This window comes from Panthera leo, chromosome C2, assembly GCF_018350215.1.
Source record: "Panthera leo isolate Ple1 chromosome C2, P.leo_Ple1_pat1.1, whole genome shotgun sequence".
NCBI lineage: Eukaryota > Metazoa > Chordata > Mammalia > Carnivora > Felidae > Panthera > Panthera leo.
The window spans coordinates 111,946,336-111,962,399 of NC_056687.1; the positions used below are offsets into that span (position 1 = coordinate 111,946,336).

Sequence of the window (16,064 nt, forward strand, 5' to 3'; positions counted from 1 at the left end):
TAAATTACATTAGATTAGATTAGATTAGATAGATTAGAGCAAGTATTAGTTTTATTTCTCCAATTTTATAACTGGTGTTCTTAATCAGCAGAATAAAGGATTTTGCAGATGGTATAGTGTTGATCTTCATTTATCAGTATTTATAAGTTTTAATTCAGTATATATTACTGAAGAGTAAAAACCATTTCCCTTAATTTATGTTTAAATTGCTAGATTTTTACTTCTTTACGATTTGGGCATTTGCTATGATAATGGGATAAAGTGAAGATTATTGAAACCTTTTCCTGATCCTCTGAAGTTCATAATTCTATTTTAGGTTTTCTCTGAAAACAGTTCAAGGCTAAGAACAAAAGACTTTAGATTCCAGTACAAAAGTTTGCTAAAACACAGCAGTGCTTCTAAGCCAACTATACTAAAAGGAAAAGATACCAGAAAGAGAGAGAGAGAGAGCGCACATTTAGGGGTGAACAGAGCTCAAGAACACATAACTATTCCTTCCTTTCTCCTTCACAAGTGGAGTATGGGTAATGGGTAAATTATTTCTCTGCTTTCTATACAGTTATGGTCAGGATCTCTTCTACCACTACATCTGGATTAATGACTTTTTTTTTTTTTATTCTGAAAGCTGCTTAGCCCAGAGCTAGACTTTAGTGTTAAACTTACAGGTTACAGGGGCGCCTGGGTGGCTCAGTCGGTTAGGCGACCGACTTCAGCTCAGGTCATGATCTCACAGTCCATGAGTTCAAGGTCCGCGTCAGGCTCTGTGCTGATAGCTCAGAGCCTGGAGCCTCCTTCAGATTCTGTGTCTCCCTCTCTCTCTGACCCTCCCTCATTCATGCTCTGTCTCTCTCTGTCTCAAAAGTAAATAAACATTAAAAAAATTAAAAAAAAAAGTTACAGGTTACAGAGAAGTAGGGTAGAGAAGAGATAACAAAGTTTCTGAAGTCAATCTACAGGGTCATGGATTGAAGCAACATGGATCTATGAGATCCTATGGATAGAGTGCCCAAGGCAGCAGAGGCTTTAGCTATCTTGCAGGTACCACAAAATAGCTGTCCACAGGAACAGCGAGAATAACCCAGGAGTAAGAGTCTATGGGGTGGACCATCGACTGGGGAGTGAGGGAGAGGAAGAGGCTTGCAGTATCAGAAAAAGCATCAGTGCAAACTCTGAAAAACAAGCAAATACAAAGGGCTCATAAAAGGACTAGGATTTGGGCATTGGTCACACTGTGGCATCCAAGGTCAGCTGTAATGATCAAAAGAGGGCTGAAACTCTTGCTACTGATAGGGATGTGCTGGACATAACATAAATTTCTTCCTTATCACCTCCAGCTTATCACCAGCAAAGATGTGGGTACAGAGAATAAAAATTAATATGATTAAGCATGCAAAATGAAGTTTAGATTTTAATAATCTATTTGTACTTGAAGTTACTGAACTGACTGTATCAGAACAGTCTGAAAATCCACTAGTTAGCAAAGTTAATTTCTCTCACCACCCATGCCCACTATATCTAACTCTTAGAATTGAGGGCTCATCAAAACATTATTATTAGTTATTTGAGATAGACGAGATCTTTCCGTCAAACCTCTAATACTTTTAAAAGATTCACTTTCTTGAATATAAATTCAATTTTCTATGTAACATTAACTTTAATGTCAACTTACCAAATATTGCTTTACCTAGTACATATTTTCTGAAAGAGCTTGGTGTTAAAAATATTTTTGGGTTAAAAGAAATCGTGAGTAATATTTTATAGAGTCAGGGACTATTTGGAAATTTGTTATTCAGCTCCTTGTTGGACAGCTAGGTCTCTGTCATCCTCCAACTCCTTGCTGCAACTAGGAAGTCAAGTAGACAGTATGGCACAGTGGTTAAGAGTACAGTTTCAGGAGCCAGACTGTCTGAAATTGAGCTGGTCTCAATAACTTCTTAACTTTGGGAACTTGGGCAAGTAATTTACCCTATCTGTGCATCACTTTCTTCATTTATAAAACAACATTCACCTGATTAGGTTGTTATGATAAATATGTGAGCTAACATAGGCCACATCCTGAAGTCACTGGAACTTAGCAATGTTAGCTGCTTTTTATTATGACTATTAGTAATATTATTATCCTACAGGCACTTATGTGATATGAAGATCTGATTGACATTTTAAGTCATGTCAACATTTAATTCTCTCTCATGTAAAAGTCATATTTTTCTCCAGTCTCTCAGTTTATCATATGAGAGGAAATCATCTGCTGCAATATCCTCAACTAATTGTTCCGCAAATATGAGCTGTTAATAACCAAAGAGGGCTGTAAGACACAGAGACTGACATCAGACTTCTCTTTCTAACTTTTGTTTCTCTTATTTCTCCTGCCATAGTGAACCAGTCTTTCTGGTGGTGATGAATCATCAAAGTTAAAGTTAATTTAATTGAAGTTGTTTGTCACAGTTAGAATTCCTTAGGTTTTCGTCTCTATGACAAATTTCCTTTTGGTATTTTGGTATTTTACAGCTCCCTATTTGCTTAAACTATTTTTCCTTGTGTGACAGATAATTTCTGTGTCGACTTGACCAGATCAAGGGATGCCCAGATAAGTGGTAAAACATGATTTCTGGATGTGTCTGTGAAGGTGTTTCAGGAAGAGATTAACATTTGAATTGACAGTTTGAGTAAAGGGAATTGACCTCCTCAATGTGGGATTGTCTGAATAGAACAAAAAGGCAGAGGAAGGGAGGATATGTTCTGTCTCTGTGAGTCTGTGTCTGTGTCTGTCTGTCTGTCTCTCTCTCTCCTGACTGTTGGAACTGGGACAATCTTCTGCCCATGGCACTCCTGGTTCTCAGGCCTTCAGACTTGAACAGGAATCTACACTATCAGCTCTCCAGCTTTCAGCCCTTCAAATTGCAACACTGGATTTCCTGGGTCTCCAGATTGCAAAGGGCAGATTGTGGGACTTCTTAGCCTCTATAATTGCATTAGCCAATACCTTGAAATAAATCTCTCTCTCTCTCTCTCTCTCTCTCTCTCTCTCTCTCTCTTTCTAGATATCTCTATCATCTATTATCTATCATCTATCTATCTATATCTTTTTTTTAATGTTTATTTATTTTTGAGAGAGAGAGAGACAGAGTGTGAGCAGGGAAGGGGCAGAGAGAGAGGGAGACACAGAATGTGAAGCAGGCTCCAGGTTCTGCACAGAGCCCGACATGGCTCGAACTCATGAACCACGAGATCATGACCTGGGCCGAAGTCAGACACTTAACCAACTGAGCCACCCAGGTACCCTTCATCTACGTCTGTCTGTCTGTCTGTCTGTCTGTCTATCTATCTATCTATCATCTATCTATCAATCATCTGTCATCTATCTCTAGAAATAGAGAGTTCTGTTTCTCTGGAGAACCCTAAGACACCAGTTTTTCTCCTCACAAATTATAGCATAAATTGTAATTCCCAGATGTCACATTTGTCATTTTTATAATTTCTCTGCTTAATCTCTAGGACATTGCTTCCCAAATTTTAATGTGCATATGAATCCATCTTGAAATCTTATTAAAATGAAGATTCTTAGTAATTCTGCATTTGTAACAAGTTTGCAGGTGATGCTGATGGTCTAAGGAACATACTTTAAAAATCATTATTCTGAAGAAGTAATAATAGTAAATAATAACAATAATAACAACTGCCAATACATTTCCTAGCCCTCTTCTATGTGCTTAGGCATCTTGACTTACTTAATCCTCTAACAATCCTATGAGGTTGGTAACATTCTACTTCTGCTGTTTTACAGATGAGGAAACTGAAGCACAAAGAGGTTTACCAATGTGTCCAAGGACATGTAATTGAGTGCAAAGCAAGGAGGTTTTGAACCTAATGAGTCTGGGTTTGGAACTCTGCACACTTAACCACTGAACTCCTGTGATGTAAAAACTGATCATCAGCTTCTTTGTATATATCATGATAAAATGTTCTGGATCTGCTAAACTGTTCACAGTTACTCAATCATTTCTTTTTATTTGGGACCTGTGTAGGTAAGTGAAGAGGCAATGGTGTCAAACTGCCCAAAACACTAGCTGCTGGTCTGAATTGAGATGGACTGTGAGTGTAAAATACACACTAGGTTTAGAAGAAATAGGGAAAAAATAAAGTATTTCAACAATTTTTTTTATAATGACTGCATGTGAAACAATAATGTTTTGGATATGTTGGATTAAATAAAACATATTTCATTTTATTTTTTATTTTTTTTCAAAAATTTTTAACATTTATTTATTTTTGAGAGACAGAGTGTGAGTGGGGCAAGGGCAGAGAGAGAAGGAAACACAGAATCCGAAGCAGCCTCCTGGCTCTGAGCTGTCATTACAGAGCCTGACCCGGGCCTCGAACTCACAAACCATGAGAACTGAGCCGAAGTTGGTGCTTAGCCAACTGAGCCACCCAGGCACCCCTCATTTTATTTTTTTAAGTTTTTTTTTTTTTTGAGAGAGAGAGAGGGAGAAAGAGAGAAAATGGGGAGGAGAAGAGAGAGAGGAAGAAAGAGAATCTCAGGCAGGCTCCATGCTCATTGCAGAGCCTGACGTGGGGCTCAGTCTCACAATTAGGAGATCACGACCTGAGCCAAACTCAAGAGTCAGATGCTTAACCAACTGAGCCACCCAGGCACCCCAAATAAAACATATTTTAAAATGTATTTTCACCTATTTCTTTTTACTTTTTCAAAATGAAGCCAGGAGAATATTTAAAATTCTATTTCTGACTTAGATTATATTTCTACTGGATGACACTTGGGTGGAACTTCCAATACAGGTAGTTGAGCATAGCCCTTCTCCACCATTCATTCAACGGTGAGACGCAAAGCTTCTGTTACATCGGGAAACAAGGCATATGTCAAGCTCAGGGAACGTAGGTGGTCAGGGGTGAGACCTGAGGGCAACCAGATGGCTAACCATGGGGGCTAACCATGTCTGCCTACCTGCAGCCTAAACAGTAGTCCTTGTGACGGTGTTCACAATGGGTTTTCTTGAACCCTTTATTACTAAACAAATGACTGAGTTAGTGTGTCTGATTTTAATGTGAAAAATTCTTGATTCTGGCCACAGAGTGAATTATGTGTTCTTCCAGGATTTTAGTTTTGTCCCACAAAATGAGTGAGTGTAACTTCAAGATTCCTTCAAGATTTAAAATGGTATAATTGTTTGCTGATAAACACAGGAAAATCAAAACTCTAGAACAGGTGATATGCTTTAAACGCCATGCAGCCAGGGCAGGGGGAAAGCCATCTAGCTCCTAAATACATGAACGAGCAGAAGAGGCAAACATTTTATACTGGTAACTTCATGAGCTGTAAATCTGTGGCAACCAGGTTTAGTTTTCTTTGCTTTCCACTTTTGAGAGTATGTTCAGAGAGCCTTAGTAGTATATCATGTCCCCCTTTAATTGCTAGAGTTATAAAACTCAAAAAAAGTAATGAAAAGATTTGTTTTATGCTTTAAATAAGTCACCAAAAGACAGTCTAATGGATCATAAATCAAAGGTTCTAAGCTACCTTTACTTTTCTTGTGACTTCTGAACCATACGTGGAGGTGGAGAATAGTTGAACTCAGGCTTATTCTTTCCTTTTTGAAGTTCAAAGTTAATCTTGTTTATTTAAAAAATTCCCATCTCAGAATTTTAAAAATGTTTGTTTTTCAAGAGTGACATCATGGGACATGTGATTTTTAACAAATTGTCTCATATAACATAACAGATATTTATATCCAATCTTTGGAGAGTGATAGCTTTGGTCAATATAATTACTGGCTTAAAGCTTTATTCCGGCCTGATCAAATACATCAGCACATTTTTAATCTCTTTGGGGTTTATGAGAATATTAACTTGTTTCTTTAAATGTTTTTGAAAACTATTTATAATAATACATCCTAAAATCTTTGGAGTAATTTGTTCAGTTACTAATTAAGTGTTCTCTGGCAGAAGAGTAGATAATAAAACCTCAGAAAAAGAATGTCCTGGAAGGTATTCTTCCTTGGGTCCCCATTAATTTCAGGTTTTAGTTCTATGCTAATTTGCACATATGTCTGTAATTCTTAAGTCCTTACCTTAATAATGGCAGGTCATTTTAATATCAGCTCATTAAATAGAGTATGAGAAAAGCAAAGGCAAATAAGTTTTTGGATAACTTTTAAAACCTTGAACTTATTTTAAATATCAACCTGACATTTTGTACTTTAGGGTTTGGCCTCAAATACAATTTAAACCAGATGGCAAAAGGGCACATTAGATTATGATGAATTCTTAGCAAATCTTAGTGAAGCACCCAAGATATAATATGATATAGTTACCAAACCATTTTATCATATATTCAATTTGGTTGAATATTTTAAAAAGCCAGTTGGTAGTTTCAACAAATTTAACATGGTAATAATTTATCTGTTAAATTTTTTGAAATAGACAGTCAACTCTTAAAACATATTTAATAATATTAAATAGTTTGGAAATAGGCTTAACTTTTTTCTGCAAGGAGTTTAATTGCGGTGGACTTTTCCACTGAATCATTCATGTTCAGACTATCATGCCTCTCTTTTAAGTTAACTACTTTGGCATTAATTTCTTTGCTTACTTAAAAAGAGAGGACCAGTTTATTTCTAAAGTATTTTTGTTTGTTTTCCTTAAAAGAGCAGCAAACTTTCATTTTTAAAAGGGATCCACTAACTAAGTGGAAACGATCTCATCAGAATAAGTGCAAACCTTTTAGGAAGAATAATCATGGCACCAAAGTTATTACAGTAATAATTTATTCAGAAAGCAGCACTTGTGTTTGAAGATGGCTACAAATGGGAATGGAAATAACAGAGAAAGAACAACGCATATTTTGAGGATGAGATGCCATTTCCTTTTGTAAGGATTTGTCATGCCATAGGCATTATTTCTTTACACAATCAAGTTAAATTTCTTTATGTGTGGTGGTCTGCCCTCTCCTGGGCCAGAATAATATACAAAAGATCCATTTGACTTGTAAAAAGGGAAATTCAGCTCCAAACAACTAAAGTATCTTTTAAGTTAACCTAGTATTGAAATCTTAATACATATTTATTAATGTAATAACTTCTCACGGACTATATCCTAGTTCAAATATTTGAGAAGTTCTTAAGGTGTGGTTGTTCCACTAATTTCCATCTTATCTCCCTTTACCCCTTCTCTCTATTACAAAATAAACACAGCTTGCCACTTGACATTTTCCTTGACCTCTCTTTTTAAAGTATTTTAGAATCAACTCACAGGGAATGAACAGAATTCCCCCTCTTTGCCTACAGATTTTTCCATTAGAATTTTTACTCTGAACATAATTACAAATTTGTTAAAGTAGAAAAAGAGAATAAAAATAAACAAACCATTAAATATTACCTACAATTTCTTTCATAATAACCACTATTAATATTTGGGAGACTAATCCTCCAGACATTTATGATGTACGGTTATATATGTAATACACTAACCTAAAAAAGGGAGATACAGAATACATACTTTTGAAACCTTTTTTATTTTTTAACTGAATACATGAAGAAAAGATTTGTGTTTGGCATTTGAAACTTTTTATATTGCTATTTAATCATTGTAGAGTTCTGTGTCTCTTTTGCTCAATTATATAGTAATTTCCTTTGGGAGAATGGCTGTGCTGAATTAACTTGGTATTTCTATTGTTAAGCAGAGCATTATATACAAAACTATATACTCAATAATTTGGAACGGTCTCCTGACAATGAGTTGCTTTGGAAAGTATGCCCAGAGCAAAAACGGAAAACAAGTAGACTCCATCCTCTCAGTATATTATTAAGATAAACCAAGCAAAATGAATCTCAGCAGTGGATAACATCAGGATTTCAGTTACAACCACAATTAGAGTAAGTGATATTGTGTATACAAAGTCATTTGATAGATATGATAAAATAAGTATTTGAAATTAAATAGATGACTTCAAGGAAATTTTATTGCTACAGCTTATTTACGGTTCTTTTGTGATTTTCTGTTTCATTCTCGGCAGTTTTGAGGTTATATAAAATGTCTCCTGAGATGTCTTCTCAGCCCATGAGACCTCTTTGGTGTGACTTAGGAGAGACCTCCTCACTGGTATAAAAGTTAGATCCCAAATTGCATTGCTTAAATACACTGAAAGATTTTTATCTTCCAAGTAACAGTACCGTATAGTTTGGGAAGTTTGGCAAGATAGCTCAGCTCCACCTAGTCACTTAGAAATCCAGGCTGCAGAAATTCTGCCAACTTAACAATATGGCTTCCAAGGTCTCTCTGTTCCAGTCAGCCCTAAATGGGGGGTGGTGGTGGTAAATGAGTTTTATAAGAACCTATGCCTGGAAATGGCACATGCCATTTTCAGTCACATTCTATAACAAAAACTCTATCATTTTGCCATACTTAGCTGTAAAATAGACGAAGATATGTAGTCTGTGTTCCAAGAAGAAAATGTAGATTTTGGTGAGCTACTTGCTAGTACCTCTAGTGAGTCTTTGCTGTACCTCTTTTATGAGAATTGCCTCTGTCTTCCAGGGATGAGATGCCCTTTCCCATTATATTAGTAACATATAACCTTCCTCCCCACCTTCATTGATTTATTAATGGTGAATACCTGACATGTCACCAATGGGGCCAATCAAATTTAGATTCTCCTTCCAGAGAATTAGAAAGTGAGATTCAGAGGCCTTTTCTGTGTGTCCTTAGAACTAAAGCCATTAAACTTGTGAGGTCCCAGGAAGAAGAGGGGGAGGAGTAGAGGATGGGATGAGGACAAAGCAAAAGAATGCAAAAAAGACAAAAGACATACACTGGATTTCTGATGATGTTCCTGTTGCTATCTTAATCCCTTCCAAAAGTCTGACTGGCTACTCTGCCTAATTCATGAGATGAACTTATATCCTGTTCATTAATTCTTATTTTTTAAGTTGACTCAAGTTGATTTCTGTTACTTTAAACCAGATTTTCAACTAACATGTTGGTGAGAAATTTCTACTGAATAGGAAAGAATTAGACAAGATCAGTTTTTAATCCTATTCTCACACCTGTTAAGTGTCTGCCTTTTCAGAAGTGATAACTAACTGAGCTTTCCCCCATCTGCAAAATGTGAACAATAATTCACACTCTTCAGTTCCCTTACAGGCTATTAACAAATAAAGCACAGAATACAGTGACAGACATACTGTGTATGCTCAGTAATTGATAGTTCTGGTAATGATAAAAAGGATGATGATGATAATATTTACAGATATCAAACAACACTTGTCTGGTATATTTATTTCAGAGGAACCAGTGGCTAACAGCTGTTCATGAGTCCATGAGGTTGTGTTTTCTCAGATTTCCAAGTAAGACAAAAACCAAGTGAAATGTGGTACATCTAATTAAGGAAGCTGAAACTTTGTGCCAACTTTTGTAAGCTGTCTATAGCTAAAAATCTCCTAAAGACAAGAAAACATTTTAGAAAAACTCATCCTAACTCAAATAGTGCCAATCATATAACGGGGAAAGTATTTTATTTTCTCAGAATATTTTGGCCAATGTTTTCGATTCACTTTCCAGAACATGATTATATCTATAACTCTACAATGTTACAGTTGCCCTAAAAAAATAGGCAACTAAAAGATTTGAAAATGTATCTGTCATTTCTAAGAAATGTAAAAATGGCAGGTACAATTTAAATGTGTCTTAATCTAACTCCACCTAATCAACTCACTGAATTAACCGTCACTCTCCATGGCAGATGCAGTTGAAGTATATTTAATTTAATTCCACTTAACCAAGTCACTGAATTAACCATCATTCTTCATTCTTACTATATTACACATGGATAGATGCCTACATAATCTTGTATGATCACAGCTACTGGGCTATTCCCTAATACATGCATAAAATAAATGCTTTTGAGTAAGGAACATTAAATGGTTGTGATGTAATTGAAAATTCCAGAAGAGTTCGGCACTCAGATGCTTAAAACACACATAGACACACACGCAGAAACACACACAGACAAACACACACTTTAAATAGACCAAACAGGAAAATGTCAATGCAGCTGTATGAGTATGGTTTCTGCAATAAGATGGCTAAATTTTAATCAACCAAGCAATATTCAAAATGAAATTCCTTAGTCATGAGTCAATTGGGATGGATATATATATATATATATATATATATATATATGTATATATACACACATATATATGTATATGTGTACATATACATATATATGTATATATACATATATGTGTACATATACATATATATATGTATATATACATATATGTGTACATATACATATATATATGTATATACATATATGTGTACATATACATATATATGTATATATAATGCCTATCTCATTCAATCATGTTAACTGAGAGGGGACTTAGGACTTACTATCCTGTTAGTTGATGTTTTCTGTATTGGATTCTTTCTCAGTTTCTCAGTTCATAGAATATCTATTGATAATACTTAGACTCCTGAGGAAATTGTGCTCATTTTTTTTCCTTCTGTCTCAGACAGACCATGCTAATGGAAGAAGAACTACCAACTGCTCCAGGAATGCTGTGGTGTATTTAAATATCAGAGAAATGAAGTGCAGTTGCGTAAGCATGCATCTTACTCAGGACTCTTAAATTACAGATGGGAGTCTGAAAAAGCACATATATAAAAAATGAGGCAAATAGCCATAGATATCCTGAACCTATGTACTTACAGTTTCAGGAAAGGAACAATAGTAATGATAAACTTGATTAAAGAAAAAAAGTAAGTGGCTCAGTCTGCTGAGCATCCGATTTCGGCTTAAGTCATCATCTCTCACGGCTCATGGGTTCAGGTCCTGCATTCAGCTCACTGCTGTCAGCCTGTCAGCACAGAGCCCCCTTTGGATCCTCTGTTCCCCTCTCTCTCAGTCCCTCCCCCATTCATTTTCTCTCTCTCAAAAAATGAAGGAAAGAGTAAGTAATGCTGAAAGTGCAAATTCCTAATACCCCAAGTTAGAAGGCTTTCCCAATGTTGATGTATAATCCAGAGGCAATATTTTATCTCATTAAAATGCTTCTCAACAATAACAACAACAAAGTAAGAAGACCAAAAACAGAAAAATAATATTGCCAATTCATATCACAGACCATGAGCTAAAATATAGATCAATTTGAAAATGACCAAAATCCAACAGAAAGGGAGCAAAGAGTATAAACACAAATATGAACATAAAATTTGCAGAAGAGCTATGAATGCTCCTTAAACATATATAAAGACTTCATCTTTACTTAAAATATGAGAATAGCAAATTAAACCAAAACTGATATGCCATTTTTTTATCTCTAAAGACTGGCCAACGTCAGTTTGGTAACAAATATTCTTGTTAGAGTGAAGAGAAACAGGTAATTTAATACATATAATGTTATACAACCTCTAAGGAGAACAATTTGTCAATATATATTACAGTGTTAATGCATATAATCCTTTGCACCTGTAATTCCAAAACTTTTTACTTGTATACTCCTATTCTGTGAAATGACTTTTATAGCCTTGTTTTCATAAACATTGGAAATAAAGACTGTGTGGCTACATAGATGATGTTACATGCATACAACTGAATTCCATTTGGCCAGATAAAAAGTGATTGTCCTCTTCCTTAGCCAAGAAAACCCTCCCACTATAAAACAACTAAACATCATGCATTAAAATTAAAACATTTCATATACTTGGCTAAGTTTGCAATTAAATAAGGAAATGCCTTAGATGTCAAAATAAACTAAAGCGCAAATTGAGAGCCAAGTAGGTGCGCAAATTCAAAGGTAAGTAGGTGCTAAAACTAGTGGTTGCCTAAAGAACTTACTATTCCTTGACTTCAGTGTTAACAGCCATGTAAGAGGAAAAAAGGTGAGACTGGTGCATTGTGGGAAGTTGATATATCATGTTCATGTATGGATTACTTAATATTGTAAAAGTATCAGTTTAATTTATGGAAGTGAAAAAGTCCAAAGATAGCTATAACACACTGTCAGAAGAATATAGTGGGAGGCTTTACCTTAATGGATGTCAGCATGTTTTATATCAAGCAGTAAAACTAAGACATGCAAGAAATAGGCTACTGAAATGGAAAGCAAACACCCAAGCAGACTTACACAATATAGACACTTGATTTATAAAAGAAGTACATGGAAAATAATTGGGGATCAAATGGACTTTTAAGTAAATAACTCATACAATTAAGTATACAAATGGAAAAGAATGAAATTTGATCCCTACCTCAAGCCATAAACAAAAACCAATTCTGGATGGAATGTGAAAGCCAATTTTGTATGCTAGTTTAAGACAATTACTTTATGACCTCATGATAAATAAGGATTTTAAAAAATAAAACACTAAAGCAAAACTAAATATAAATAAAAATACTGACAACTTTTACTACATTGAAATAAAAAACTTCTATATATCAAAAAGAAATCATGATGAAAATGAAGAAATAAGTGATTGAGTGGGAGAAGATATTTACAACACATCTAACTGCAAAGAAATCAAATCTAAACTATTCAAATAGTTCCGAAATTAGTCATTAAAATGATAATTCAAAATGGCATTTCATAAGAGAAAATACAAAAATCCATAAAAATAATTTTTAAAAGTCATGCTAAAAAGGAATATAAAAACGGAAACTACAGTGATATGTCATTACATACCTACCAGATTGGTTGGGAAAACAACAAACAACAACAACAGACTGAATCAAGAAGTAGTAAAGATTTGGAGCAGTAGAAACTGTTGCAGACTGCTGTAGAATTATAATTTTGATACAACCATTTTTGAAAATAATTTGACATCATCTAAATGAGTTGAACATAGACATATGCTATGAACCGGCAATTCTGCTCCTGATATATTTGAGGTCATCTCTTTTTTTCTGTGTTTCAGGAAATACAAGAATATTCATAGAGGACTGAAATAGCTAAAACTAGAAATAACCAAAATGTCCAAAAAAATGGAATGGAAAAATGAATTGTTCTATGTTTCTTTTGTGGAATCCTATACAGCATTAAATAGGAATGAACTGGAATTACATGTAAAAATGTTTACAAGGCAAGATGGCATGTTTCCATTTATATAAGAGTTGTGCATAGACACAACTAAGCTCTACTGACTACAAATATATATATGAGTGATAACAAACAATAGCAAGAAGACTATTAACATAAAAAATCAGGACAATGGTTACCTCTGGGAAGATGAATAAAGAAATACTGGGAATGGACATGAAGAACCTTCTGAAATGTTGGAAATGTTTTGAATCTTACCTGAATTATAGTTATACAAGAGTCTGCTTTATAATTACTCTTTAAATTGTGCCTACACATTTTATACTCTCTTCTGTGATTATATCAAATGAACACATATTTCTGATATGAAAACACATATTTTCCCATGAAAAGATTACTAAGTTAATTTTTAATAATAGAAAAAAAAATGAGATGCAATTTTATAGTCACAGATTTGCAAAGACTAAGAAGTATGGTAATGGCAGTGTAAATCCATATGAGCACTTTGGGAAACAATTCAGAATTATCTTATAAATTTGATGGTGCTCGTACCCCTGACTCAACAGTTCCACTATTAGATACCTCATATGCAGGAGACATACCCAAGAAAGTTCATAGCATATTATGTATAAGAGCAAAAAATTGGAAACAATTCATACATCTTATAATAGAAGCATGAATAATCCTATGTGGACTCCTCTGTAATGATGAAAATTAATGACCTATCATTATGTGCATTAACACAGATGAGTCACACACTTGATGTAAAAAGTATGTTGTAGAAAAATATATCCAGTATTATTGTATTACTGCTCAAATACATGCAATGTGAAAATAAGAAATCATAAATATATATGTATATATAATGCACATTTTATATTATAAATTATAATTTATATAAATATATATACATATAAATCTCTGATAAAACATTAAAGAGTCAAATATAAAGCTGAATTAAAAAAAAAACCTGGATGATGAGAGAGAAGGAAATTTGATTGGAGCGTTATACACAATGGGCTTCAAGTTTATTGGCAATGTTCTATATCAAGCCATGAGGTAGCTAAATGAGTAGCTATTTTATTATTATTCTATATATCTTTCATATGCATATACTATATACACACACATGTATTAATGACTTATGTATGCATGACACAATCCTTAGTTTAAAAGAGTTATGGGGAAGGAAAAAATAATGAGGTGATATTTTTTATATTGAAATGGAAAATGATTTAAAAAATTAAGTGGATATGTGTATAAGATGCTATGATTAGTATGAACAAAAGGGAAAAAATGAGAATAAACACATGTTTTCCTTATTTGTGTATGAATATCTTTAGAAAGTTACACAGGAAACTGACACTGGGTTGCTACACAGAGGAACTAGGTATTTGGATGACACTTAAGTGAAAGGGATAATTTTTATTGATAATGCCCTTCTGTAACTTTAAACTCTTGTATGAAGCAAATACATTGTAATTATTGAAATAATTACAATTTAAAAATTTTAAATAAATGATAGTATCCTACTCACTCTTTTTTAAATTAAAAGTGTGTCCTATGATATACCTAAATGGGTGGGAAAGAAGAATCTGATTTATATCCTACTAACAAAAAACTAAAGCATTCCATCCCTGGCCTTCTTGCCTACAGGGCATGGCACAAGGAATGGGCATACTCTTCTGTTGCCACACAAAAAAGGAGGAATAGGGGAAAGCATGCTGTGATTATTATTTTTATAAATTGCAAATCATAAGCGTGCAATAGTAGAATGGGACAAAATTCAGTTAATGTCAAGCCAGAAAACCATACCAAATGTGAAATTTTCACAGACATTCTCATTAACAACATTTATGCCAGTCACATACATTGGTTTCCACAGAGACCAACCAAAATTTCCAACTGTTACTGGCTTTAAAATCTAACTTTCTAACAAAAACTGGCTTATTATATCCCTGCAAAGCCCAAGTTTGAGCAACATAGAATAGCAACAGCAAAGAACAAACAATGTGAGCCAAAGTAAATCCATTTATTTATGATGTGGCTTAATCCATTTTTCGAGGGTCATATTTTATAGCACCACCCATGATTCTGGAATTTTCCTTCAATTAAAAACTGGTAAATTTGCTAAATATATCATTTAGGTCTCTGAAATTGACAAAGCCTTCATTTCAAGAAAGTGATTATTCTGTAATTTAACATTTAACTAGTAATTTAAAAAACGCTTCTAAGTAGGGGTGCCTGGGTGATTCAGTTGGTTAAGCGACTGACTCTTGATTTAGGCTCAGGTCATGATCCTGTGGTTTCTAAGTTTGAGCCCCACATAGGGCTATGTGCTGAAGGTGCAGAGCCTTCTTGGGATTCTCTCTCTCTCTTCCTCTTTCTCTCTCTGTTCCTCCCCTGCTTGTGCTTGCTCTCTCTCAAAATAAATAAATAAACTTTAAAACATTTTTTAAAATGCTTTCAGGTGAGACAGAGCCAATTTATTATTATTTTGTTTGTTCTTCAAGTTTCTGTATTGCCATGAAGTTTGTCACTTTAAACTTTCTAAGTAGTGTCTAAAAAAAGGTACTGAAGTTACCAATATTGATATATTATACAAGTTAACCAACAGTTGTGTATCTACTATATGTAAAACGCTCTACCAAAAGGTAAAAAACCTAGATGGCTGGGACAATTGGGTGGCTCAGTCAATTGAGCCTCCCATTCTTGATTTCAGCTCAGGTCATGATCCCCGTGTCAGGCTCCGTGCTTAGCATACTTAAGAATTTTTTCTCGCTCTCTCTCTCCCTCTGCCTCTCTCCCCCACTCGCATTCTCTCTCAAAAGATAAATAAAATAAAATAAAGACATAGATGGAAAAATAATAGACATAGATGGAAAAATGTACTGTGACTGGATGATGAAAGATGGGCAAGGTATATAAATTATTTGTGGTGATATGTGTGCAGCATTTGGGTTTATAGAGAAATCTGCTATTACTTGGAGCTATTTGAATTGCACA

General features: G+C 34.4%; 1 long non-coding RNA gene across 1 annotated transcript in view; it reads left to right on the top strand.

Annotated features, from left to right (window-relative positions):
* LOC122229454 overlaps positions 1 to 4,116 on the top strand; it is an 89,159-nt gene extending 85,043 nt beyond the window's left edge. The window contains exon 6 of the long non-coding RNA XR_006206995.1: positions 3,785 to 4,116. This is a non-coding gene — a long non-coding RNA (uncharacterized LOC122229454). The remainder of the gene's footprint in view (positions 1 to 3,784) is intronic.
* Positions 4,117 to 16,064: the final 11,948 nt, after the last annotated feature.